This window comes from Macrotis lagotis, chromosome 7 (assembly GCF_037893015.1).
Source record: "Macrotis lagotis isolate mMagLag1 chromosome 7, bilby.v1.9.chrom.fasta, whole genome shotgun sequence".
In the NCBI taxonomy this organism is placed as follows: domain Eukaryota; kingdom Metazoa; phylum Chordata; class Mammalia; order Peramelemorphia; family Peramelidae; genus Macrotis; species Macrotis lagotis.
This window is the reverse complement of record NC_133664.1, coordinates 188,414,940-188,440,535: the sequence shown is the minus strand read 5'-3', so window position 1 is coordinate 188,440,535 and position 25,596 is coordinate 188,414,940.

The following is a 25,596-nucleotide window of genomic DNA, read 5'->3' as shown; positions in this document are numbered from 1 at the left end:
CTATCAGCAGTCACATCAATTAGAAAGTTGATATGAAGGCATATTTTAACCTACTTTTCCAGGCCACCATCATCACTAGCTACAGCTAGATGCATTACACTGATCAGAGTGTATAGAAATAGTTTTGCTACTGGCAGTCAACAACATTATCTAAGCTTAAATGAGAGATATTATCCATCTAATTGAAAGCATTCACTAAAGTACAGAAGAATCTCATTTATAGAATATCTGGTAATGTTATTTATACTCTTATCATTTCTGCCTTGCCTATAGCTTATCTTCATTATTTAATTTCCCCGCATTTTAATTTTGGGGCATTCTTCCAGGATATACATTCTGTTTGAAATACTTTAAGTATGTTTAAATATTCCTATATAAATATGTTTCACTAAGTTATGCTCTGAGGCAAAATATTAGGAAACAAGAGTGAGTCCCCATTCACAAAACTCCTCCAAACAAACCTAGAAGAGTAAGCTGATCGCATCCAGATAGAAAAATCTGGAAAAAGTCAAAGTACCTCCTTTGTCTAACCCAGGTCAGAATAAGCAGGCATATTGGTTCAAAATCCAGACACCTATCAGAGAATCTCTAGACCAAAGGAAAGCCTACAATTCTTCCATTCCGAACCAAAAGACCTTTTCCAACTTGCTGACAGATGCATTCTCTTTTTTTGCTCAAATCCAAACCTAAGTCAGGAATAGAGAATTCAGACCAGGAGGGCAGTAATCAGACTTCCCTGGATCATACCACTTTGGAAGCTTGAAATCAAACCACAGAAAGCTTGAAATTCCCCAAACTATTGGTGAAATCCTGAATAGCAAAAACTTACTACCCCAAGAAAACAGAAACAGGACTAGCCCAGACTTTTTATCCAAAAGAATCACAGAATTCAGCCCTAATATCAAGTCTAAAGTTAAGAAGTCTGGAAGAATAGGAAAACCAGAAAAGAATTCCACCAGAAGGTACTGTCATGATGGCAAATATATTCAAGATACAATTGTAAAAGAGGAGAATATATTCCAAAACATCTACAAATAATGCCTCAGTGAAAAACATAGTTTGGGTAAACCTTAACTAGAATTCCTGGAAAAGATGCATCAAGAATTGTAAAAGAGAGTTTAAATTTTTTTTCAATAAATGAAATGAGAGAAAAATGGAAAAGAAATTTCAGGAAAAATGGAAAAGAAATTATATCTGTGCAAGAAAGAATGAGAGAGGGAATTTGACAGTTTGGCATGAGGTACAAAATCTTGCCCAAGCAGCAAATTCCTTGAAAACTCAAAGGAAACAAATAGAAGTCAATGACTCTATGAAGCAATAAGAAATACTACAACAAAGTTAAACAGCTGAAAAATATAGAAAAATGTGGAAGATATCTCATAGTATAAACAGCTGGTTTGAAAAATAGATTTAAAATAAAAAAATTAAAGTTCATTAGACTGTAGGAATGCCAAAACTTCCCAGATCTCTGAGAACCAGAAAGCAAAATGGATATAGAAGGAAGGAATACGTTGCTTACCTCCTAAAAGAAAATCCCCCAAAACATCCAGAAACATTATATCCAAACTCAAAGATAAATTACTTAACTTCTGTGGGCTTGAGTTCCATCATTAGCAAAATAAGGGTATGAAATTAAATGGCCTCTAAAGTTCCAACTTTTGATTTATCTGTTAATTCCCTTATTTTTTTCTCCATGTAGAATCTACAAACTATCTTTTCTTTTGGCTATAGCTTCTGAGCTTCAGTCTTAGAAAATGTTTGTAGTGAATACATTAATTGATTTGATTCAGTTCCTCCCTGCATTAGTCATTGAACAAGGATCTTCACTATAGCACCCACAGTTAAGGTTTATAGACAATCTAAAAAATCTGAAAATCTGGAATTCTTTGCACCTTCTGCCTCTTTTTTCTTTTCTTTTTAAATTGTAAACATAGTAAAAAACAAACACAAGCAGTGTCATACAAAGATGATGAAAAGGTATATGAAATCACAAATCTCACATAGCTTTTAAAAATAAAAGTATGTTGTAAACTTAAAATAGAGTACCAATACTGCCCTGTTTGTCTGTTTCCCTTTCTGATTTCTTTTGCTCTTTTCCTGAGTATTTTTAAAATGTTCCAGAAACATCTTTTTCTTTTCTTCTTTCAGCTACCTTTATAGAAAAGGCCATTTTATATTTGTTTTCCACAGCCAAAGAATTGATCACCAAATAGCCATCCTATTTAAGGTGGTTTTATTCACCATTAACAAAACTGGTCCCATGGCTTGGGACTTGGCTAGCATCATAACTGAAGCCTTTCCATTTAAAAAAAATCAGAGATTTTGGTCCAGTGGCAAAGCTTTCAAGAATTATGGGTCATTTCCATACTGTGACAAGGCATCAGAGTGGTATTTGGGGGGGGGGGGAGTACAACAGGAAAGTATCTGATGGAGGAGGGGGAAATTGGGGAGGAGGTTCTTGACAAAATTTAGAAATGTAAGAATGGATAGGAAGTCAGGGGGAAAGAAATGTTCTCCTTCAAAAAAGAAAGTTAGGGTATCAATCATGGCTTGTCCTATTGTTAAGGTCTGAGAAAAGTCCCCAATTATGGAACAGAGGCACTTGACATGATAGAGATGCAATAGCAAGGGTTTATTAAACTAGCTCAAGTTTGGGTTCTGTCCTAGAACAGGGCTAGGATCCTGGAAGTAAAGTGAAGAGAGACCTTATATATGGTTCAGTAGGGGATTTCAAAGCATCTGCTGGTTGTCTTGAGATAGTGTGGTGTGTTATCATTGAATGCAGGTCCTCGGGGAGGTTCCCCTGTTGGATGGTCTGATAGATGACCAGGCAGAGACTTAGGAGCAGAATTTAGGCAAAAGTTCATAGGATTCGAAACTCAGGGTCTTACACTATGCCTCTTGATGTCTGCTAACTTCAAAAAGAGACAAGCATCCGGTAAAAATGTTACTTTTCCTGAAGTCAGTTCAACCAGAGAATGTGAATTTTTTCATTCCAACTTGAGAAAAATTAACTGTCAGTCTTATGCTGTTATTGAATTAGTAGGTTATCAAATCAATCCTTAGTCTTTAACAGAGCTGTGTTTGAGGTAGAGGGACTCACTACTCTGTCCATGGTGTATTTGGAAATGCTATTGAGGAGGTCAAATGTTTGCTTCCACAAGAACACAATGCAATCCAAATGAGGTTGAAAGTCAAGCCCTAAATTAGATGATAAAGGAAGAAGGAAGAGTCCCTTAACAATGAAAACAAAAAACTAACAAAGTTTGTTTCCAACTAATCTCATCACCTCTTATGCCCAAGTTTCTATGCCTCACTAAGTAATATTACTAATCATAAAAACTTTTTTGGAGGCAAGTATATTCCATGACCCTGCTTTTAAGCAAATGTGATAGAATACTAGTATTTTTTTTAAAAGGCCTTTATCAACAATGAGGTCAGGAAAGGAACTTTGCAATGTCTTTTGGCCTTCCTTTTTCAATTGAATTGCAAGGGTAATGTTGATTAAAAGTTATTCTTCTCTATATATACTGTCTTTTAGCCTAACCTCCAAATAATGAGTGATTCTACACTTTCTTAAAGTAGTTTTCAAAGCTCACCAAAACAGATTCTGAACTTACCTAATATAATGGAAGGAATGTTGTACTTAGATCCAGGAAATTTGGATTCAAGAACCAGATTCCTGTTTCTTCCATTTTTTTAAACTGTGTGATTGTGGGCAATTATGTCCTTTAGGCTCTCTGAAAATTTCTTCTTTTGTAACATTAACATAACAATACTTCTACTACTTACCTCTTTGGTGGAGATGAATACCTACATAGTGGGTGGGGCAGAGTTGGGGAACAGTGGGGAAAGAGAAGAACTCTTCAGTTTCCTTGGACTTCTCTTGAATTTTCAAGTATCTTCCTCTCTTCAGCCTTTTTAGGCTCTGAAGTCACCATGGAAGCTTCTATTTTCTAGTTTTTCAGCAGAGAAGAAAGAGAATGCCAACTCCACTTTCATATTGCTAAAGGAGAAGCCTCTGGAAAGAAGAAAACCTGAGAAGACTTAATCTTCCTCAATAAGGAGAGAGTCATACAGAGATTAGGGTTACATCCTCCTTCCTTTTCATAGCAAAACTCAGGGAGAAATCAGCCTCTGTTTCCTGTCTTCTCACTTTTTGCTTATTTCTCTGCAATCTGCTTCCAACCTCATCATTCAACTGAATCTTCTATCTCTAAAGTTACTAGTATTTTTAAATTGCCACATTTTATGGCTTATTTGTTGTGACTTCTCTGTAGCCTTTGACACTATCCCTATCTTCTCTATTCACCCCCTTGGGTTTCACTATTCTTTCCTCATGCTTCTTCCTGTTTAATTACTTCTTCTCAATCTCCACATCACAGACTCCAATTGTAGGTGTCCCTGAGGTTCTGTCTATGACCTTCTCTTTTGATACAGTGATATCCCAATAATTTCTATACATTCAGTTATACTCTCTATACACGTGATTCTCAGATCTGTTTATTACAATGACTTCCCATATCACATTACCAACTGCTTATTATATAACTTGAACTGGATGTCCCATAGACATCTCAAAATCAATGCATCCAAAAGAGAACTCATTATAGTTTCTCCAAAACCCTCTCTCTCTTGATACCAAATTAATGTTGAAAGCAACCCATAAATTTTCAAAAACACTCACCCCACACATGGCACATGTTGGGTATCTGCTCTATTTCCAATTCTTTACTATCATAAAACAATTGCATAAATACTTATTTTCCTTATCAATAGTCTCCTTGGAATGTTAGTCTAGTAGTACAATTGTGAGGTCAAATAGTGTGAATATTCTAGTCATTTTATTTAAATAATTAAATATTGCCTTCCAAAATTGTAGTGCTATATAACAGCTCCAAAAGAAATGCACTAGAGTGTGCTTATCTTCCCACAACCTTCCCCATCTTTTGTCATCTTTGCTAATTTTCAGGATTGAAGTGAAATCTAAGAAGTTTTGATTTATATTTCTCTTCGAATTAGTGATTTGGAGCATTCTTTCATATAGTTATTAATAGTTTGAAATTCTTTTGAAAAGTATTCCGTTTAACCACTTATCTCTTGGGGAGGGTCATTGACAATATATATTTATTAACTGTATTCGTGTATGGATACAATTATCTATGTATGCATATTTTTATGTGTGTATATATGTGTGTAAATATACACATAAACAAATTTACACCTTGTATTCCAAAACCTTTATCTTTGTAAATTCGATAAGATGTTTTTTCTCTCTTTCTAACACTTCTCTTCTTATTTCAGGTGAACTAATTTTGTGTGCTGAAACTTTTCAGTTTTATGTAAACAAAATTATCTAATTTGTCTTTTTAGATACTTTGTCTTTTTGTAATCACCTTGACCCTGGCCAAGTTATTTAACCTTCTGTTTGCCTCATTTTCCACATGTGCAAAATGGGGATATAATAGCCCCTATCTCTGAGAGTTCTTATAAAGATTAAATCGAGTGAAAATTGTAGAGTGTCTAGTACAAAGTAATACCATAAAAATATTAACTATTATAAATGTTAGCAATTCTTACTATGGCTACAAGTTTTTCTGGCAGTTATTTATACTGTGTAGGCTATAAATCCTTCTTCCACAATTCTCATTTCTTTTTCTAATCATTCAGAAAAATTCTGCTGTGGTTACATGCTCTCTTGGGAGTTCAAGGGGTTCTCGGCATCATCAGGTGTTGATTCATTTCCTTTTGTCTTGCACCATTATTCACAGATGTCTAGACTCATTTTGCTGATTTGCAGAGTGTATGCCTTTCTGTTATTAATATCTTTCCTTTTAGTTTATCTACTTATGTTTAAGTCTTTTAACTGAGCTTTCTCTCCCCCCCCCCCCCCCCCCCCCGCCCGCCCCGGCCCCGAGATCACTGGTGATTTCAATTTTTTCGCTCTCTTATAATTCCCTACTGCTTACTTCACAACTCCATTCATTTTGATTTTGCTTTCCCTATGGACTGGATCTCAAAGCTGTCTCAGCATTCTCCCATACTAGACCATTTAAATTTCACCAGCCTTCGTCACTGCCCCAGGTGACTTCTGTTGTGGGGTCTTAAGGAGGGGAAAAACTTTTCCTAATTACCATAGGACATAGTAAGAATCAAGTAGACACTAGAATCCTGCTCCAATTCCCTCTTCTCCTAGCTTTTCTATTGCCCATTGCAATAGTCCCAACCATAAAACAAGTTTCTGCTTCCATGGCTTTGGGAAAAGAAATGAGATAGAATTGGATTTCATTGTAAACTCTTGGGGGCACATGTGTAGCCTTACCATAACATGAGAGAGAGGGCTCTGAGTGAGTATATTAGAGATTAGGGAATAGTCTTCTTTGCTATTAGTTCATCAGGTTTTTTCCTTATTAGGAATCTTGAAGTCTTCTACTATGGAGCTAGTTCTCATTGCTTTATCTGTTACTCAAGTTTAATATTTGTAAAGTTCATCAAAATAAGAACAGATGTCTAGTCCTTCATCTTGTTGGTCATTTTCTATTTGGCTTTTAAAGAAAGACCTTTGCAACTCGGTCCCTTCCTACCTTTTTTTTTCTCTCCAAATTGATCTGGTAGTGACTTTTGTCTTAAATCTTTACCCTTACAATTTGCCTTTCTCAGTCACCCACATGCCCTACATTCCCTCTGGGATTGCCTTTTTTTTTTTTTACTCTATATCTCAATCTCTTTGCATATTTGTCTACTCCTTCAGAACTCCTTAGGGACTGGAACCATGTTTTGCCTTTCTATCTCTAGTTCTTAGCATAGAGTTTGACAGAAAGGAGATCTAAAATATTTAGAGATTGACTTCCAAAATCAAGAGGTGGTTCAGGTATTTTCTAAAAACCAGAGGTTCCCAGTCAGAGCCCTCTGTAGGAACCACATGTCTTAAATAAGACATATAGGCATGTTTTAAATGGACAATATTTTAGAGCCTAGAGGTTATTAATGCAGTCTTCTGAGTATATTTCCTGCTTTTAAGGCTTCTCTTCCTATCTCTGTGGTTAATTATTATTGTCCCTATGGAAAGTGGCCAAGGTTCTAGCCAGAAACCTGTGAATACCATCCTTTCTGCTGACTCTACCTCCATTATTTGACTCTGTTTATGTGATTACAGACCAAGTTAAAATTCAGCCTTTTCTATTATCCCTGTAGGATAGGTGCGAGTGGAGCATTATGCCTTCATTATCCCTTTGTGACACTGACAGCCCACTGGTCACATGACTGTTAATAAGAAGAAAGGTTTTAACTCAAATACAGAGGAAAGTGTTAGTGGTGTACATACATCTTTCATGGTCTGAGCAGACCCCTCTCATTGAGAGAAATAAATCTTTCTGCTCTTGGAAATATGGAGGATATTAATTTAATGCAAAGATCTATGAACTAATTGGAGATGTTACTATTAACTCACAATATCTCCAAACACATACAGCTAAATTCAACACATAACATATTTCACCTCAATATTTCTACTTTTTAGACTGACCTGGGATCCTGACAATGTGGAGTGGAGACTCTTTTCACTGATACCAACCAGCCCATAACCTTGTTTTATGAGCATGCATATGTGTGCATTGTATGTGGAAATAACAATAACTAATATTTATATAGTGTGTATGCCAAACACTGTGTTAAGGGCTTTATAAATATGATCTCATTTGATCCTCAATATAACCCTGTAGTGGAGATGCTATTATTATAATATTGTTTTTACAGTTGGGAAAACATTTTACATTAACTATCTATCCATATTTAGATATCCATATTTGTGCATATATAGAAGCACACAGCATATATATATATACATATATATATATATATAGTATGTATGTATGTACAAATGTTAATTATTTAAAAGTACACTAAAACTCTTGGAATAACATACATATGCTTATATACATAATATACATATATCTATGGGTGAATATATGCTTGTTATCTTGATTTGTTGTAGAATGGTAAATCTTTTGCAACTTCTTATCAATTTAATTCAAAAAGTATTTATTAAGCACCTGACACACGCAAGGAATAGGGGATATAAAGACAACCATGAAACAATAATTGCCCTATAGTAGATATTGGATACAGCATCTATGCAGATAATCAAATATGTGGTGATGACTGCAGATGGGTTTAACATTCACCTCCCAACTTTTCAGGGAATTTAATCCAAGGTGAAAGTCTAGCCCATTGTCTTTTGTTTAGACTTGGGTGTGGAATGCAGATCATTTGTCTAGATTTCCCTGAAGCTGGGGGTTTTGGAAGTAAATGATATAATCAAAGTTATATTCAATGATCTCTCATTATAATCTGTCCACCACTTATTATAATATGCATTCTCTCTCATTAATTGGTAACTAATCAGAGTTGATTGAAACCCTCAGGAATATCCACTTTTCCAAGGACTTATAAACTGTGAACCTGCCACCCTGATTTGTCTTTGGTCCAAGAGTGAGACCATATGACATAGGACATGGATTGGATTTAAACAACTTCAGAGTTTTCTTCCAACTCTGACATCCTAGTTGTATGATTCAATATTAGCATTACAGCAGCAGAGTGTATTACTTTCACTAATGATATACCTTCTCACCTTCATGGCCCATCTCTTATCACTGGGGCTCCAAAGTCCCCAAGATTCTTGCATTCAGGTTGTCTGAATGAAGATGAAATGAATCAACAAAGTATGCCTTTCAATGGCAATACAAAAGTGTGGTGTCAATGGTGATACCAGTGTCTTCCAGGTTCTAATGGTAGTGCTCCCTTCTGAGATTATTTTCCTTTAACTCTCTATATTATTTGCACATACTTATATATCTTGTAGATACTGCATGTTTAAATCCAGACTACCACAATAAACAAGTATCACAATACAGAGAAACAAACAAATTTTTTGATTTTCCAGGGCATATAAAAGTTATGTTTACACTGTACTGTAGTCGTGTGTAATAGTATAATATCTTAAAAAGTGTACATATTTGCATTTAAAAAATATTGCTAAACAAAACCTGTTAACTATCATCTGACTTTTCACTGAATTGTAATCTTTTTGCTGTTAGAGCATCTTGCTTCAATGTTTTACATTGGCTGTTGACCAATCAGAGTTATAGTTGCTAAAGGTTGGTGTGACTGACAATTTCTTAAAATTAGACAACAATGATATTGCATCAAATGACTGACTTTTCCCTTAACTTGAACACATAGAGGCCATTGTAGGGTTACCTATTTGACCTAACTTTGTGTCTCAGGGAACAGGGAGACCCAAGGAGATGGAGAGAGATGGGGAAATGGCTGGTTAGTGGAACAGTCAGAAGACATAAGTCTTATAAGGGCACAGGTTGTAGTACTCCAAAGCAATTACAATAGTAACATCAAAGATCACTGATCACAGATCTAAAGGATATAACAATAATAAAAAAGTTTGAACTTTTGTGAGAATTGCCTAAATATGAAAAAGAGACATGGTGCTGTAGGAAAAATGACATCAATAGAGTTGCTTGACACAGGGTTGCTACAACAGAATAAAATGCCTGTATTTAGTTATTTACATGTTATCTCCTCTATCTGAAAATGAAAAAACTAGAGGCAGGTGGCACAATGGGTTTAGCACCAACACTGAAGTCGGGAGAAACTGATCTGTTCTTAGACACTCACTAGTTGTGTGACCCTGGACAAGTCACTTAAACCCAATTGCCTGCAAGAAAATTATTTTGGAATGTGAGGAACCTAAGGGAAGTATCTTTTTTTTAACTATCCCCTCCTTAAAAATCTTCAGTGCTTATCATAGTTATCTAAGTTATAGTATGTTTTTAATTAAAAAATTTTCATAGATTGATTTAATAATTGGTATGAGACAATTTTGTTTTCTATAATGCTGTCTGTATTGGCAAAATCTTTAAAATAAAGAAAAATCACCTTTTCCTATGACAAATAAATCTAAAATTTGACCCTTTCCTTTGCACTAGAAGTGACTTATTAGACAGCCAAAAAGCATGCTGCCTTTCTTGATGTGATTAGACACCCAATTCTCATTTCACTTTGTTGCCTGTGGAACATATCCTTTTGAAGTGATTTTTTTCAAGAGACTTGGGTTGATAATCTCCAGGGCAGAGAAATGTGATAAAGCAATAAAATAAAAGGGCATAATAAATCAATAGCAAAATAAATCAACCCTTTGTAATTGGTAAGGTTCTTGATCAGTGTCTTACCCTTAGGCAAACACGACTAAAAAACAAAATTAGGGGGAATATTCTACTTATAAGATCAATGGGGAAATGTAATGTAGTATCCATTGACAGACACCTAAACAAAAAAGGTGGGCTTGAAGAGGTAGAGATTGACCTATGGCTAGTTCTGCACACTGTTAACCAAATACTTTAGATGAAGTCAGGTAATTTCCTCCACTTCAATCACAATCTAATTTACCTAGACATACTAGAAATCCCAGGGGTACAGTGTCTATAAAGCTATTAGCTAATGTCACACTCCTGAGCTCTTTAACATGTCTCTAAATAAGTATTCAGAAGACTGGACTTAAAGGCTATTTGAATGAATCCCAAATGGTGGTAACAAGAAAAAAAGGAAATTCAAAAGCTAATGCTTCAGAAGAGAGCCACTAACATTAAGTTCACCCAGTAGATATGTTAGTTGTCTTAAAGTTTATGAGTGAGAGAAATCACCTCATTGTGGTTATAAGAAATCTGAGATTAATATGAATAACTTGGAAGACAAAGATGCATCATAGAAAGGAAAGAATGAAAATAGGATACCCTTGAACAGCAATCTAATATATGACTAAAAGTTTACATATTTATAAAAAAAAGATCTGAACTCATGGTGGGAAAATGATAAAAAGTCAGGAGTCTTCATACAGTTATACATCTCAAGGTCAACATATTTCCCATGTCCCACATGGACCTTAAGAACATTTAAGCTTGAGAGAACATTTGTATGGGAATCAGCTTTCCAAATCATCTCCAGGAACTCCAATTCACCATCTGGTTGAAGCAGCTGTGAGGAAAACTTTTGTTGTGTGTTTTGTGATTTTTTTTACTGTAGTGTCAAAAAGAAAGACACCAAATAAAACAAAATCAAAATATATTTTTAAAAAAAGCAACATAGCATAGTGGAGAGAATACTGGTTTTGTAGTCAGAAAACCTGAGTTCAAATTGTGGTTCTACAATTTATTACCTATATTTCACTGGGCAAAATATTTTACCTTTCTAGGCCTCAGTTTCTTCATCTGTAAAAAATGAAGGAGTAGGAACTGGATGGCCTCTAAGTTTCCTTCTAATTCTCAGACTATGATAGAAGTCATTATCCTTTCTATCAAAACAATATATATCAACAGAATGAACTCATAAAAAAATCAAATCATTAGAGTTATGGGCTTAAGAAGCCCCCCCCAAAGTACTTTAATGCAGGATGAAACCATTACTGAGATGAGTTTGTTGTTGGTGGTGGTTTTTGCAAAATTTTGCTTAGGGCTCCAGAATTTAACTTTGACTACTGATTCCTTAGTGAATTAACAAGAATTTCTGTACTAATGTGGTTGAGTGAATTTAAGAAGGGTAGGTTCTATCACACATTGCTCTATATCCTTAGGCAAATCACTTAATCTATTTATGCCTCAGTTTCCTAATCTGAAAATGAGTAGGCTGACTAGAAAATCACTAAATTTCCTTCTAACTCTAGTATTCTATGATTCTGTAATTATTTACAATAATTTAATGGAGTGATAAAAGTGTTACTAATGTGTTCCTATTTTGGGGAGAGTCTAACTCTTACCATGTAGTTTGGATGGAGAAAGGCACTCCAAATATTTCTACATCTAATTTAGGAATTTGCTATTTTGTGACTATATTCATTATTTTTCAAATAAGTAAATAATTCTATAAACAGGTAGTGTAGCATTAGAAGAAATAGAAAATAGGCGAAAAGTCAATTCTTAACTCAAAAATACCTTGGGATTTAAAGTATCAACTTACATTTTAAAGCTAAACTTCAGCAAATTGAAAATTAACATAATGCTGATTAGTGTGGTAAATGACAGTTTGGTATCTTAAGGTTTTATATGAGGTTCATTACAAGGCTTTCTGTTACTATATTTTAGTTCATAACCTAAGTGATTATATACATTTCCAAGGATTCAGGAAAGTCCTGCTATGCCCCCCCCCACCAAAATATACCCTTGCCACTGACTAGTAACTGAAATTCTGACTTAATTCCTTTATCCTGTTATTTTAAGTGTTTTGATCCCCAAATGGGAATAACTTTGACTAAAATAATTTTAAACATACTTGCCATTTGTACCTTTGTGTTAAAGAGTTGATTTGGTCCTTTATGGGAACAAATTTCAATACAGGGTAGCATTGCAAGATACTAGGAACACTATGTTCATGAGGAAAGAAAAAAGCATGTGCCACTAAGTGGGGAAAATATTACAAAACAGTGGGAAATGGGAAAGATGACCTTATTTAATTTTTGTTTCACCCATATATCTGCACAAAGTAGGCACATGCACATTTGTTTAATATAAATGATTGAAGTCTAACTATATTATACATTCCTTATATGCTAAATATCATCATATAGCATTCTTTTCAAATTCCTGAGAATCAGAATCAAACAATGGTAGAATGTTAGAGGTAGAATTTCTTGGTGGCATGATAGCAAAGTAGTGAGATTCAGCTGCTACCTTTAAATGGCATGATTTTTTTTTTGCATTGCAGTTCTTGCTATAGATTTACTTATTTTTAAATTTTTACCCAGCCACACACAAAAAAACAAGTTGCAACATTTACTTCCAAAATCTTGAGTTCCAAATTCTCTTCCTTCATCCCACCCCTCTCCTCCTCATTGAGAAAACTTACTTGGTGTAGGTTAAAAATGGGTAGCCATGAAAAAAACCTGCTACAATAGCCATGGTATAAAAAAAAGTAAAGATAAACTTCCTCCCCATAAAAAAGAGAAACTTCAAGAAAAATAAAGTGGAAAAAAGTAAGCTTTAGTCTTTATTCAGACACTATCAGCTTTGTCTTTGGGATGATAGTATTCTTTGTCATAGGTCCTTCAGAGTTCTCTTGGGTCACAGCATTGCTGAGAAAAGATAGCTCATTCACAGCTGATGATCCAGCAATATTGCTGTATCTTTGTATAAGTTTGTATAAGTTACCTTTCCATTCCCCAACTGCTGGGCAGCTGTTATCACTATCTATCTATCTATCTATCTATCTCTATATATATATATGTGTGTGTGTGTGTGTGTGTATACATATATGTTATTTTCTTCCCATATTTCATCTCCTCTGAAATATAGACCTAGCAATGATACTATGATACTTCTGGGCCCAAAGGTGGGCATGGTTTTATAGCTCTCTGGGCATAGTTCCAAATTGCTCTATAGAATTGTTGAGTCATTTCACAACTCCTCCAACAATGCATCAGTGTCTCAAATTTCCCTATATCCCTTCCAACATTTATCATTTTCTCCTTTTGTCCTATTAACCATTTCAATAGATATAAGGTAGTATCTCAGAACTGTTCTAACCCCCATTTCTCCCATCAATATTGAGATAAGATGTTTTATTTTAAAATAATATTTACATAGATTACATTGATAACCTCATCTGAAAACTGTTGGGAAATTATTCTTATTTTTTTATAAATTTGACTTAAATCTCTATGTTTAGAAAATGAGGTCTTTATCAGAGAAACTTGTTTCAATATTTTTCCCCCACAACCTCCATTGCTACCTATATTTCCCTCCATTCTATTGCCCCATCTCCATTTATTCTATTCTCTCCCTCCTTTGACCCTGTTCCTCCTAAAAAGTGTATTGAATCTGACTACCTTCTCTGATGATCTTTTATCCCTTCTATTACCTACCCTCCCCCTCCACTTTCTTCCATCCATTTCCTCTCCTATTTTCCTCTAAGATAAAATAGATTTCTATACTATACTCAATTGAGTGTGTATGTTATTCCTTCTCTGAGCCAACTCTAATGAGAGTAAGGGTAATTCACTCCTCCCTCAATTTCCCCTTCTTTCACTCCACTGCAAAAAATTTTTTTGCCTCTTTTATGTGAAATAACAACTCATTCTATCTCTCCTTTCCCTTTCTCCCAATACATTCCTTTCCCCCCATTAACTTTCTTTTTAATATATTATACTTCAAATTCAACTCCCTTGCCTATATGTGCTCTTTCTAAATTACCATAATAAATGAGAAGGTTCATATGAGTTATCAATATCATCCTTCCATGCAGGAATACAAGCAGTTCAACATCATTATCTCCTTCATAATTTGCTTTTCCCATCCTCCCTCTTTCTGCTTCACCTGAGTTCTGTACTAAAAGATCAAACTTTCTGTTTGACTCTGGTCATTTCATCTGGAAAGTTTAAAAGTCCTCTATTTTATTGAATATCTATCTTTTCCCCTGAAAGAATATACTTATTGTTTATCAATTTTGAAGAATTATTTGATTCAATAGGGAATAACAGCCCTACAGTCTCTTCTCTTATATGATGTCTCCTATCCAGACTTCAAAATCATTCAAAACCTTGAAAGACATAGCATTAAAAATAAGCCAGTTCAATAGTTCTCTATCATAAACATAAATATCAGTTGCAGTATAAAATAGGGAGATCTATGTTCACCAAAAGTGTTCACCACTGTGAAGGGAGAAATCCAATAAAGATGGAATTTTCTTTGTGGTTTAATTGGAGTCTTGTTTTAGATAAACACCTCAAGGGTGATGTGCTTCTCTACATTTCACATGAAGAATCCTGAATTCTCTGTTCAATAGAGCTAAGGGAGAGCCACCTGGCTGGGCAAACAATCAATCAGTCTTCCAAGTATTTATAAAGCACTTTCTATTTTCAAGCACTGTACTAAAATATGGGAATACCAATAGAAGGAATGACTTACTAAAAAAACTTTCTAATACATTCTAATGTTCCAATTATATTCTAATTGGGGTGTGGGATGGAGAGAGTCCTCCTATTATTTTGTTGACAAAAGACATTGTGCAGGAAATCTGTAATCACTCAGAAGATTTTGAGTACCACAAGATAAAAGCCAAATGGTTAAAGAATGTCTGTTGACCAGTTAATGATAAGGATTTGGATAGAAAACCTAAAAGAATATGTCTATTAGTTTGTTTATCTGGTATAGCTGAGATACACAGAGAGCAAGGAGGGTACCTAGTTGAAGATGAGGAGAATGCATGAAATTTCCCTCAGGCAATTTCAAAGTTCCTCTAATGACCCCCAAACTTCTAATGGAAAGGAAGGTCCATCTTTTTAATGAGAATATTTTGACCAGTTGATGTTGCTGTTTGGTAATTAGACATGAAGTACAATAGTCTCTGAAGAATTAAAAATGAATAGAACACTTTCCCACTTAATGATCAGGCTTCACAAACTGAACCCGGGCAAATCGTGGAGTCCCCAGGAATAGACACAGTTTATTAACATCTGTAGTTTAAGTACTCTTTCTAATTCATTGAATTTTGTTATTTCTACCTCCATCCTTCTTCCCTTCCTCCTTTCTCCCATTCTCTCTCCCTCCCTCCTTCCTTCCCTCCCTTCCTCCCTTCCTCCTTTCTCCTTCCTTCCTCCCTTCCTCCCTCCCTCCCTCCCTCCCTCCCTCCCTCCCTTCCTCCCTTCCTCCCTTCCTTCCTTCCTTCCTTCCTTCCTTCCTTCCTTCCTTCCTTCCTTCCTTCCTTCCTTCCTTCCTTTTTCCTTTCTTCTTTCCTTCCTTTCCTTTCTTCCCTTCCTTCCTCAACATCCAAGATCAAAGCTTTATTGAATTGGACATTTCTGCATGAAACTTCCTGATCATATGGACAACGCTTCTTTTGGAAGGCAGAGGATTGTAGTAGTTACCAAAAAGCAAATGTTTTGATCCAGTCAGCAGATGAAGCAGTGTCCCTTTCTATAATTCTTTGCATTTTAAAGACAAATGCCTATAATTATATTGTATGCCAAAAGACAGAGTAAATGTGGACTGAGTTTAAGAGTTCTAACATAAATTTTAAGTTCCATTTATGTTTAATGGTAGTTTTCAAATCCATTATTTTATGGTTCTGATGCAAGGGGCAAAGGAGGCAAAGGAAATGACATCCACCCAAAGCTGCAGTCGAGTTGTAAAATATCATTTTTGTTCCATATTTCCATTTCAACTTGGAACCTTCTCATGCATTATTCTGGTGAGCTAAATTTAAATTCTGTATCTCTAGCACACACCCTCCCTGTCCTGTTTATATTAATAGTGCAGCAATGAATTTTTAGGGGGGGGAGGATAATGAAATCATAGAATGGACTATGTTCAATTATGTTATATACTGCAAGATAAGTCTATAAGTAAATTCATTTCATTATAAAGATGAATATATCTAGTGAAGAGCATATTTCATTCAAACATATTCAAACATAAACACCTTTCTTCTTTCTACCAAAATTCCAGAAGTCTTAGAATTGTGATTGACAATCACCTGTGAATATTCTCACTTTAAATGTCTAGGAGTTCCTGAGATAGGTACAATCTATGATGCTGTGAAAAGCGAAGCATTGGTATATCTCAGAACATCTGGCTTGGGTCTTGGCAAGAGAAAATGGAAAGTAATGGAAAACAACATTTTGCCAGAACAGTTAAAAAAAAAGGTTCTGTTTTAGAAAATGGCAGGGATTCAATGGGCACAGATTCCAGGGTCTTCTTTTTCCACACCCTCCTCCCCTTCCTCTGCCTATTTGTTTCAATAGTTCTACCAGTTGCACACCAAGGTTTATAATATCCAGCCATGTCTGCTTCTCTTTCAATACAACAATTCTGTACTTTGTTGGGAATTTCTGGTGTGTATGGTCCTGTATTTGCGACAGCATCAACAGGACAAGGCTGTTAGGCAATGAGGTTAAAGCAACTAATTAAAATATGTTTTACTTTTCCTATTTAGGAAACAAGTTGTGGGTGTTATTGGTATGTCATTGCTACAGTGACACTCTGAGCTCTTCTATTATTTTCTTGTTTCTCCGAGCTTCTAACTCCACAAGGGTTCTTCTGTTTCATAGAAACAATACTGATTTTGAGACCAAATATGCTATTACATTTTCTGCTAAGAAAGAAAAGGACACACACCCTACATTTTAAAGGAAAAAATATAACTTGGATAATTTATTCAAAGATGGAAGAAAATATCAGTTTCTCTTAGATCTTTGAAGAAGAAGAAATAGGCTGATGGGTTTCATATTTTTTTGGTATTACTTACAAAGGTCACACACATAGAAAGAAAACACAGTTGTCCCCAAAGACAAAAGGAGAAGATATAGATTTAGATCCTCCATCAGATACTTACCTATATGAACATGGGGCAAGTCACTTAATACCTCTAAATCTCAGTTTCCTCTTTGTAAAATGTAGGGAGTTAAACTAGGGGGCTTTTAAGATCTCTTTTGGCTCCAAATCCATGATACTGCAAAGACAGATAAATTGAAGTTAGTGCTTCCTCCTCTCTGGTCTCCTGCTCTAATTGGGGATTTGTTCATCAAATCTCCTTTTGAACGATCACCCACCTCAACTATGATTACTCCAAACCAGGTTCAGCCTGTTTTTCCCCAAACTCCTTCTGGTTCTTTCCTTTTCAGTTCCATTTTATGTCGTCTTTTCCTACTATAACTTAAGCTCTTTGAGATTTGGACTTGCTTTTGCCTGTATTTTAATAAATATTCTCTCCCCTCTCTCCCCTTCTTTCCTCTCTCCCTCTCTCTCCTATTCCTCCCCCCCCTTTCCTCCCACCACCTCCACAGAACATTTATTAAGTGCTTATTATGTGACACTATCAAATACTGTGTATACAAATAAGAACAAACAAAGCAGTCCCAAGGGGAATGGCAGAGATGGGAATAATGACTGGAGTAGAATAAGCAGAGTAGGGAGGTGGCCAGGAATAAGGGTGCAAGCTGGATCTCTGATATCAGTGTTATAAAGAACTCTCAGGTAAGGAAATTCCCAGTAGCAATGCGTGTTGAAACATTTGCGATTTATAGCCTTAGAGAGTTTCATAGAGCACAGAGAGGTTAAATAACTTTCTTGGCATCACACAGTCAGACTGTGTCCAAGAGTGAAGACTTGTGAACTCAAATTTTCCTGGTAGGTGGTAAGATAGATTTCTATTCTCTTTCTCAAGCTACCTTTAATATCAGACAAGATACATGATATGAAAATAGAGAAGAGAATAGGTTTTCAGGTTGTTCCATTTATATTTACTTAACTCTGAGTCTCAATTTCCTCTTATGTAAACTTGGCATGATAATCCTTGACACTTAACCTCCTAGTTCTTAAGGATTATCTAGGGCAGCAAGATGGCATAGTGGATATAATTCTAGACCTGGAGTTAGGAAGATTTAAGTTAAAATCTAAGCCTCAGCTACTTATTAGCTGTGTGATCCTGGGCAAGTCACTTAAACCTGTTTGCCTCCCTTTCCTCATTTGTAAAATGAAGTAGAGAAAAAAATGTCAAACTACTTTAGTGTATTTGCCAAGAAAAAATCCTAAATGGAATCAAGAAGAGTTGCTGATCAACAGAAACAACAAAAGATGTCTAAAAATTGGATATTAGGTCCTGCAGAAGCAGAAATAAATTTTTGTAAAATATTTTTCATAGTTTTCAAGCTTTTCCATTATTTCTCCCTATGTCAATTTTTTCCCCATCAAAACAATATAAGGGGGAAAGCACATCCTAAGCGAAGTCTAAAATTATGGTTTGGATGAAATCATATAATTCTATCAAAGTCATTACCATCTTTGATATAAAAGTATATGTAAAATCAAATTACAAGTTGCCATTGTTAGAGAAAAGCATTTGAAATGCTTAAAATGCCATCAGGTAATATACTTTTTGATACAGGTCCATGATAACATCTGGAAAAGTATCATGTAAATTTTCTTGATATTTCAAATATGTTGTGCCATGCCATATGTTTGAAGAGTTATGAAAATTGTCCAATTTCTCTTTTTTGAACAGTTTTAAAACTGGAACTGACTTTTGCAAATTCCTTACTGCAGGATAATGTCAAGGGTTATTTCCACTTTAAATATATATGAATAATATGAATGATTTTCAGCAGGACTAGCCTTTGTTAAGATGAGGCCTAATCAGGGATGTCAGTTTAAATTCAAGGTCCCAACCCAAAATTCCAGGAAAATCCCAATGCCCTAGAGCCAAAAATTGCAAATTAAATAGATTTTTAGCAAAGTAAAAAACTCCTTCATCCTCCCATCTTCAAACAAAATAAAACAAACAAAATGCTAACAAAAAGGCTGAAAAAACAAAACAAAGATCCCATTGTTCCTGTTAAGGCTTTTTTTTTTGTTTGCTTTTTTTAGGTTTTTGCAAGGCAAATGGGTTAAGTGGCTTGCCCAAGGCCACACTGCTAGGTGATTATTAAGTGTCTGAGATAGGATTTGAACCCAGGTACTCCTGACTCCAGGGCCCTTGCTTTATCCACTGCACCACCTAGCTGCCCCCAAGGTTTTTTTTTTTTTTTTAAGGTTTACTCTATATCTAATACTGCCCTGGTAGATATATAAGTTGGGGTATTTTCAGTCTTTAGTTTTAAAATGTGATGTTGTTTTGATTGTTTTTTACCATTTTTATACATGGGAATGATTAAGGATAGGGCACTGGCGGCTAGTAGATAGAGTCCTGGATCTAAAGTCAGTCATCTTCCTGAGTTCACATACTGCCTCATATTTTATTAGCAATATGACCATGGCCAAGTAACTCAACCCTTTTATCTTCAGTTTTCTCATCTGTAAAATGAGCTGGAGAAGGGAATGGCAAACCAGTCTAATATCTCTGCCAAGAAAAACCCCAGAATCAGGAAGAGTCAGATACATGATTGAAAAACAACATGATGTTGGGGATAATGTTCAACCTTGATGGACTTGCTTGTTCCATCATTGCAACAATCAGGGACAATTTTGGGCTGTCTGCAATGGAGAATACCATCTGTATCCAGATAAAGAGCCGTGGAGTTTGAACAAAGTTCAAGGACTATTCCCTTTAATTTAGGGGGAAAAAAACCAGCTATCTTATTGTCTGATCTTGTTATCTCTTATATTTTTTGTATCTTCCTTAAGGATATGATTTCTCTCTCATCACACTCAATTTGGATCAATGTACAACATGGAAACAATGTAAAGACTGACAGAGTGCTTTCCATGGGGGGATGGGGGGAGGGAAGTAAGATTGGGGGGAAAAATTGTAAAACTCAAATAAAATCTTTAATAAGAGAAAAACAACATTATGAAAGCTAGTGACCTAAGTCATTTACTTAGCAAACAATTATGTAGTGACTACTGTATGATAGGTATTGTACTTGGTGATGTAGGGGTATAAAAAAAAGAATAAGATACAACCTGTCTTCATATATTTATTATCTAGCAGGGAAACTAAAACATCCTTCTGAATCATGATCATATAAGGAGGAATACAAATAACAGCCATTGATCTGTCAGGGGTTGGTCTGATATCAGCATCTTGTTAGTTTAGGTTTGATGTTGGAACAAAATGAGACACTTTTAATTCACTGAATAAGTTTTCATTAGACCTACCACAGTAAGGATGCGCAACACTGATACAGTGGTACTCTGCTTTTATTGACTTGGTCGCCCTTGTCTCCATATGGAAATAAGTGTGGTAAGCTTTGTTCACACCCAGTGTGAAGAACATCACCACACCTAGATGGACACTTTTATGCCCCGAAACCTTGTTGACACAGTCAGAGGCCAGGAAGAAGTTGCTTTGAAGGAGTCACAGCTTGAGCCTTGCCCTTCCCCACCTGAAGACAGTCAAGTCTTGACTTTGTCACTTTTTCCTAAACTGTGTAAGAGGCATGGAGGAAAAACACTCAGGTAGATATTGATCCTATCATGCAAATGGCATGGTTGATAAAAGCCAGTCATATCTATCAAACTCACTACTTTCAAAATGCTTCTCAATTAAGGAGGAGACAAAAGCGAACAACCATGTGTAAATTATATCTATCTATCAATCAATAAGGATAGAGAAATAGAGATAAACATATACAAACACATATATATGTATATGCATAGGTATGTATATATGTATATGTGTATATACTTTAGTTGTGTCTGCTCTTCCCCAATAGAGAATTGGATATTCTCTAACCTCAGGTACTCATTTTACTTAACCCGGATTCCTTTGTATCCAGAGTCATTTTCAGTCATCTTGATTCGTATCTGACCATTGGATCCAGATGATTCTGGAAGAGAAAATGAAACTAGTGACTTAGCAAAGCACCCCCTCTCTCAAATCCAATTCATGTGCTTGTCATGTCAAAACCTCTCTGATGTTATGATCTTCTTTGAAAGAACAAAGGACAAATACTATTCATGAAGTTTTCTTTGAAAAGACACTGGAATGGCTTATCACTTCCTTTTCCAGTGAATTATCTGTCAGAACTCTCTACCAAGATTTGCCTATCTTGGGTCATTCTACATAGCATAGCTCTATGTTTTATTGAGCTACACGAGTCCCTTCTCCACCTGGAGACAATTAAATCCTGGTTTTGTCACTTTTGATATGACAAGGCAGCGATCCAGGTGAGCATATAACCAAAAGCCACAACTAAGGTTGCTCAGAGAAATACCAGCAATTTCATACCTGCAGATGATACCACTCTGATGATGGAAAATAAAGAATAAAGAAGCCTCTTGATAAGGGGCGGCTAGGTGGCGCAGTGGATAAAGCACCGGCTCTGGAGTCAGGAGTACCTGGGTTTAAATCTGGTCTCAGACACTAAAATAATTACCTAGCTGTGTGGCCTTGGGCAAGCCACTTAATCCCGTTTGCCTTGCAAAAACTAAAAAAAAAAAAAGCCTCTTGATGAAGGTAAAAGAGGAGAATATAAAAGTTGGTTTGAAGCTTAATATTAAAAAAAAAAAAACCCTGAGATTATGGCAATTGGTCCCATCACCTCTGAGCAAATAGAGGGAGAAGAAATGGAAACAGTATCAAATTTTATATTCTTGGGCTCAAAGGTCACTTTAGATGGTGACTGAAGTGAAATTTTAAGATTTTTGCTCCTTTTCAATGAAAGATTAAACTAAAATGTGGAGACATAAATGGTCTGCATAGTCAAAGCTATGGCTCCCCCCCCCCCCAATTGCATTTTATGACTGTGAGATTTGGAGTATGATGTTGAGCACCATAGAATAGATTCTTTTGAATTGTGGTTCTGGAGAAGACTTTTGAGAGAACATTGAACAAGAAAATAAAATCAGTCAATATTTGAAGAAATTAATTTGGACTACTCATTAGAACTACAAATACTGAAACTGAAACTTAAATACTTGGCCAAATCATGATCTCTACAATGGTTCTTACACTTTTCTTTCTTTATCTCAACTCCTTGGAGAACTAGAACATAATACTCATTGGAAAAGACCCCAAGGCTAGAAAAGATTGAAGGCAAAAGGAGAAAGGGACAAATAAGATGAAAAATTAGTGACATGGAAGCAATGAACATAGACTTCAGGAGATAGTGGAAGATAAAAGGGGGCGGGGCTGGGATTCATGGAGTCACAAAAGTCCAACACAACTAAACAAATGAATAACAATAGCAGCAAATATACATCTATAAACATATATATATATGCATACAATGTATACACTTATATAAGATTAAATAGAATTAGGAAAGACTTCTTTTAAAAGGTGAGACTTTACCTAAGATTTGAAAAAAAAAAGGAAGGAGGTAAAGATGGTAATGAAAAGTTTTCTAGCTATGGGAGATGGATAATGAATAACACACACTTGAGGGAGAGGCTAGTGGGAGGGAGTACATTTGGAATTCAAAATTTTTAAAGAGTGAATGTTAACTGTTTTGTTTTTTGTTTTGTTTTAGCAAACCCACCACTCCAAAAAAAAGGGGAGGGGGGAGTCAATCCTGAGTTAGGAGATATAGTATACAAAACAAGGAACAGCACCAAGAGCAGAATCATTGGAAGGTAGGAAGTTTTAAGAAAAGTCAAAAAGAGAAATTTATATTTTATACTAGAGGAGATAGGAAGCCACTGGGGTTTACTGAATTGGGAGGAAGGTGATACAGTTAGCTCTGCTTTTTTTCTGGAAAATCAATTTGACAGCTTAGTGGAGAGTAGTGGAGTGGGGTGAAACTCAAGACCAGGAGATCAACCAATATTGCAATAGTTATTGCAATAGTCAGGGATGAAGTGATGTAGGCCTGCACTAGGGTGGGGGATATGTTAGAGGAGAGAACTTACAAGGTCTTCTACAAGGAGCAGAATATTTAAGAGATAAAGACAATATAGAGGTTAACTGGTTTACCAAAGGTTTGAGTTGGAGATAGAAGAATGTGGCCATTGTAAAGGTGATGACTTGGGAAAGAACTTAGGGGTGCAGAGATTGGAAGTCACAACGAAAATGAAAAACAGCTTTTAGTATTGCAATATAAAATGAAAAGTGGAATGACAGTAGATTGTAATCAGATATAGGAATTGCAGAATACTTGTACATGGAAGTGTTGCATTGTAGGTCATGGCAAAATCAAGGGTATGTTCATCTCTACAGTGGGGTGGACTAATTGGTCATGAGAAATTAGTACTCCAATTTACTAATTTTTCATGACCAATTAGTCCACCCCACTGTAGAGATGATCATACCCTTGATTTCCTTGAAAGGAATGAAAGACTGGGAGCCAAGAGTGTCCAGACATCTCTAAACAATAGCTACTAAAACATTGTTTGGGTGATCAGTATAATCAAAGGAGGAAAAGATTGTCTTTGGATTGGTAGATACAGGGAGGATTTGGGCAGAATTCACATTCTGTTTTTGAGCTGGGACTTGAAGAATGGGGAAGAGTTACTCAATTCTTACATTATACACTATAATTAAATATTTAGGCTCAGGTAGGAGTTGGGTGAAAGAGACATCACTGGAGGAAATAATACTAACAAATGAATAGAAATGTGAAAAAGTTTGGGGAGTGTTCGAAGCATGGCAAGCAATACAGTTTGTATGGAATACCTGTGTTTCATAATGGGAAACAGGTCTGGAATGGCAGATTGAGGTAAAACTGTGATAGACTTTAAATAATAGGAGGACTGAGACAGTATTTGCTAAGTAGAGGGCATTCATTGAAGTTTTGTTTTGCTTTAAGTGGAATGGTGTGGGGATTGACATGATTGGAGCTCTGTTTTGGCAAGATTGATGTTCTATGATAGTCATCTTTATAGGAAGGAGAGGTGCAGAAGGTTAGAGGTAAAGAGGTAAATGAGCAGATTCTCGAAACAGAATTAGCACTGTACCTGACCTCAAAAGCTATCTAATTGAACCCAGCCTTATTTTTACCAGTGAGGATACTGAGGTCCAGGGTGGTTAAAGGTGGCACAACTACTGTCAGGCAAGATCTGGGAGACACAACAAAAGAGGAACTTTTCAACAAGTTGGATAGTGTTAAGAAAAAGGTGACCACAATGGGGAAATGACTGGGAAAAAAGCCAAATGAAGGAACTGGGAATGTTTAACCAGAAGAAAATATTTATAGGGGATGTGATAAATATTTTCAGTGTTCTGTAGAGATAACAAGTGGAATAGGAATCAGAATTTTTGCTTGGCTCCAGAAGGCAGAATAATAAATAATAAGTAAAAGTGTCTGAGAGGCAAATTTAAACCTTATGTAGGGAAAAATCTTCTAATTCTCACAACTGCACAAATGTGGAATGCTCTTGGGAAGTAGAGTTCCTCTTTACTGGAGGTAATCTGTCAGGGGATGGAGAGTAATTTGCTGGAGATGATATAGAAGGCCTTCTTAATTAATTTAATAGGGGGTTATTGCGGTGGGGGGGAGCTAATGCAATCTTAGACTGAATTGAGAGACATTTCTTAGTGCTGTGGAGTTCAAATACCCTGTTATATGCTGCCTTAGTCAAATCACATTTGGAGTATTATAATCAGTCAAATTTTTGGAAGGCATTGATAATAGAGTCTTAATAGAGTCTCAATTACAAAATTTTGTTCTCCTGTGCAGATAAGAAGTTGGAGTGGGGGAATGGAGAAAAATACAACCAAAATGATGGGGATACGGCCATCTTTTCATTCCTGCCTCACTTTTTCTTAATCCCATTTCTGCCTTTCACATTTTGTAGCCAGTAAACCTTCTGAGACTTTGGGTTCATCCTTCAATCATCCTTAGGTAGAATTTAAGAAAGGTAGAAGGATAGAGTCCTGAACATGGAGTCAAGAAGATATGAGTTCAAACTCATCCTTAGATACACCTCTTACTAGCTGTGTGACATGGGCAAGTGGCATAACTTGATCTGAGTCTCTTTCCTTTCTGATCTGTGAAGTGATGGAGTAAGATTTAAACACTGAGAGCCATAAATTTGGTAGAATGATTTGAGACAGACAGATGGTGCTGAGGATAGATTGTTGGACCTGCAGTAATGAGGACCTGAGTTCAGATTCTCAGACTCTTAGCTCACATGTAATCCTAGGCACGTTACAATTTTG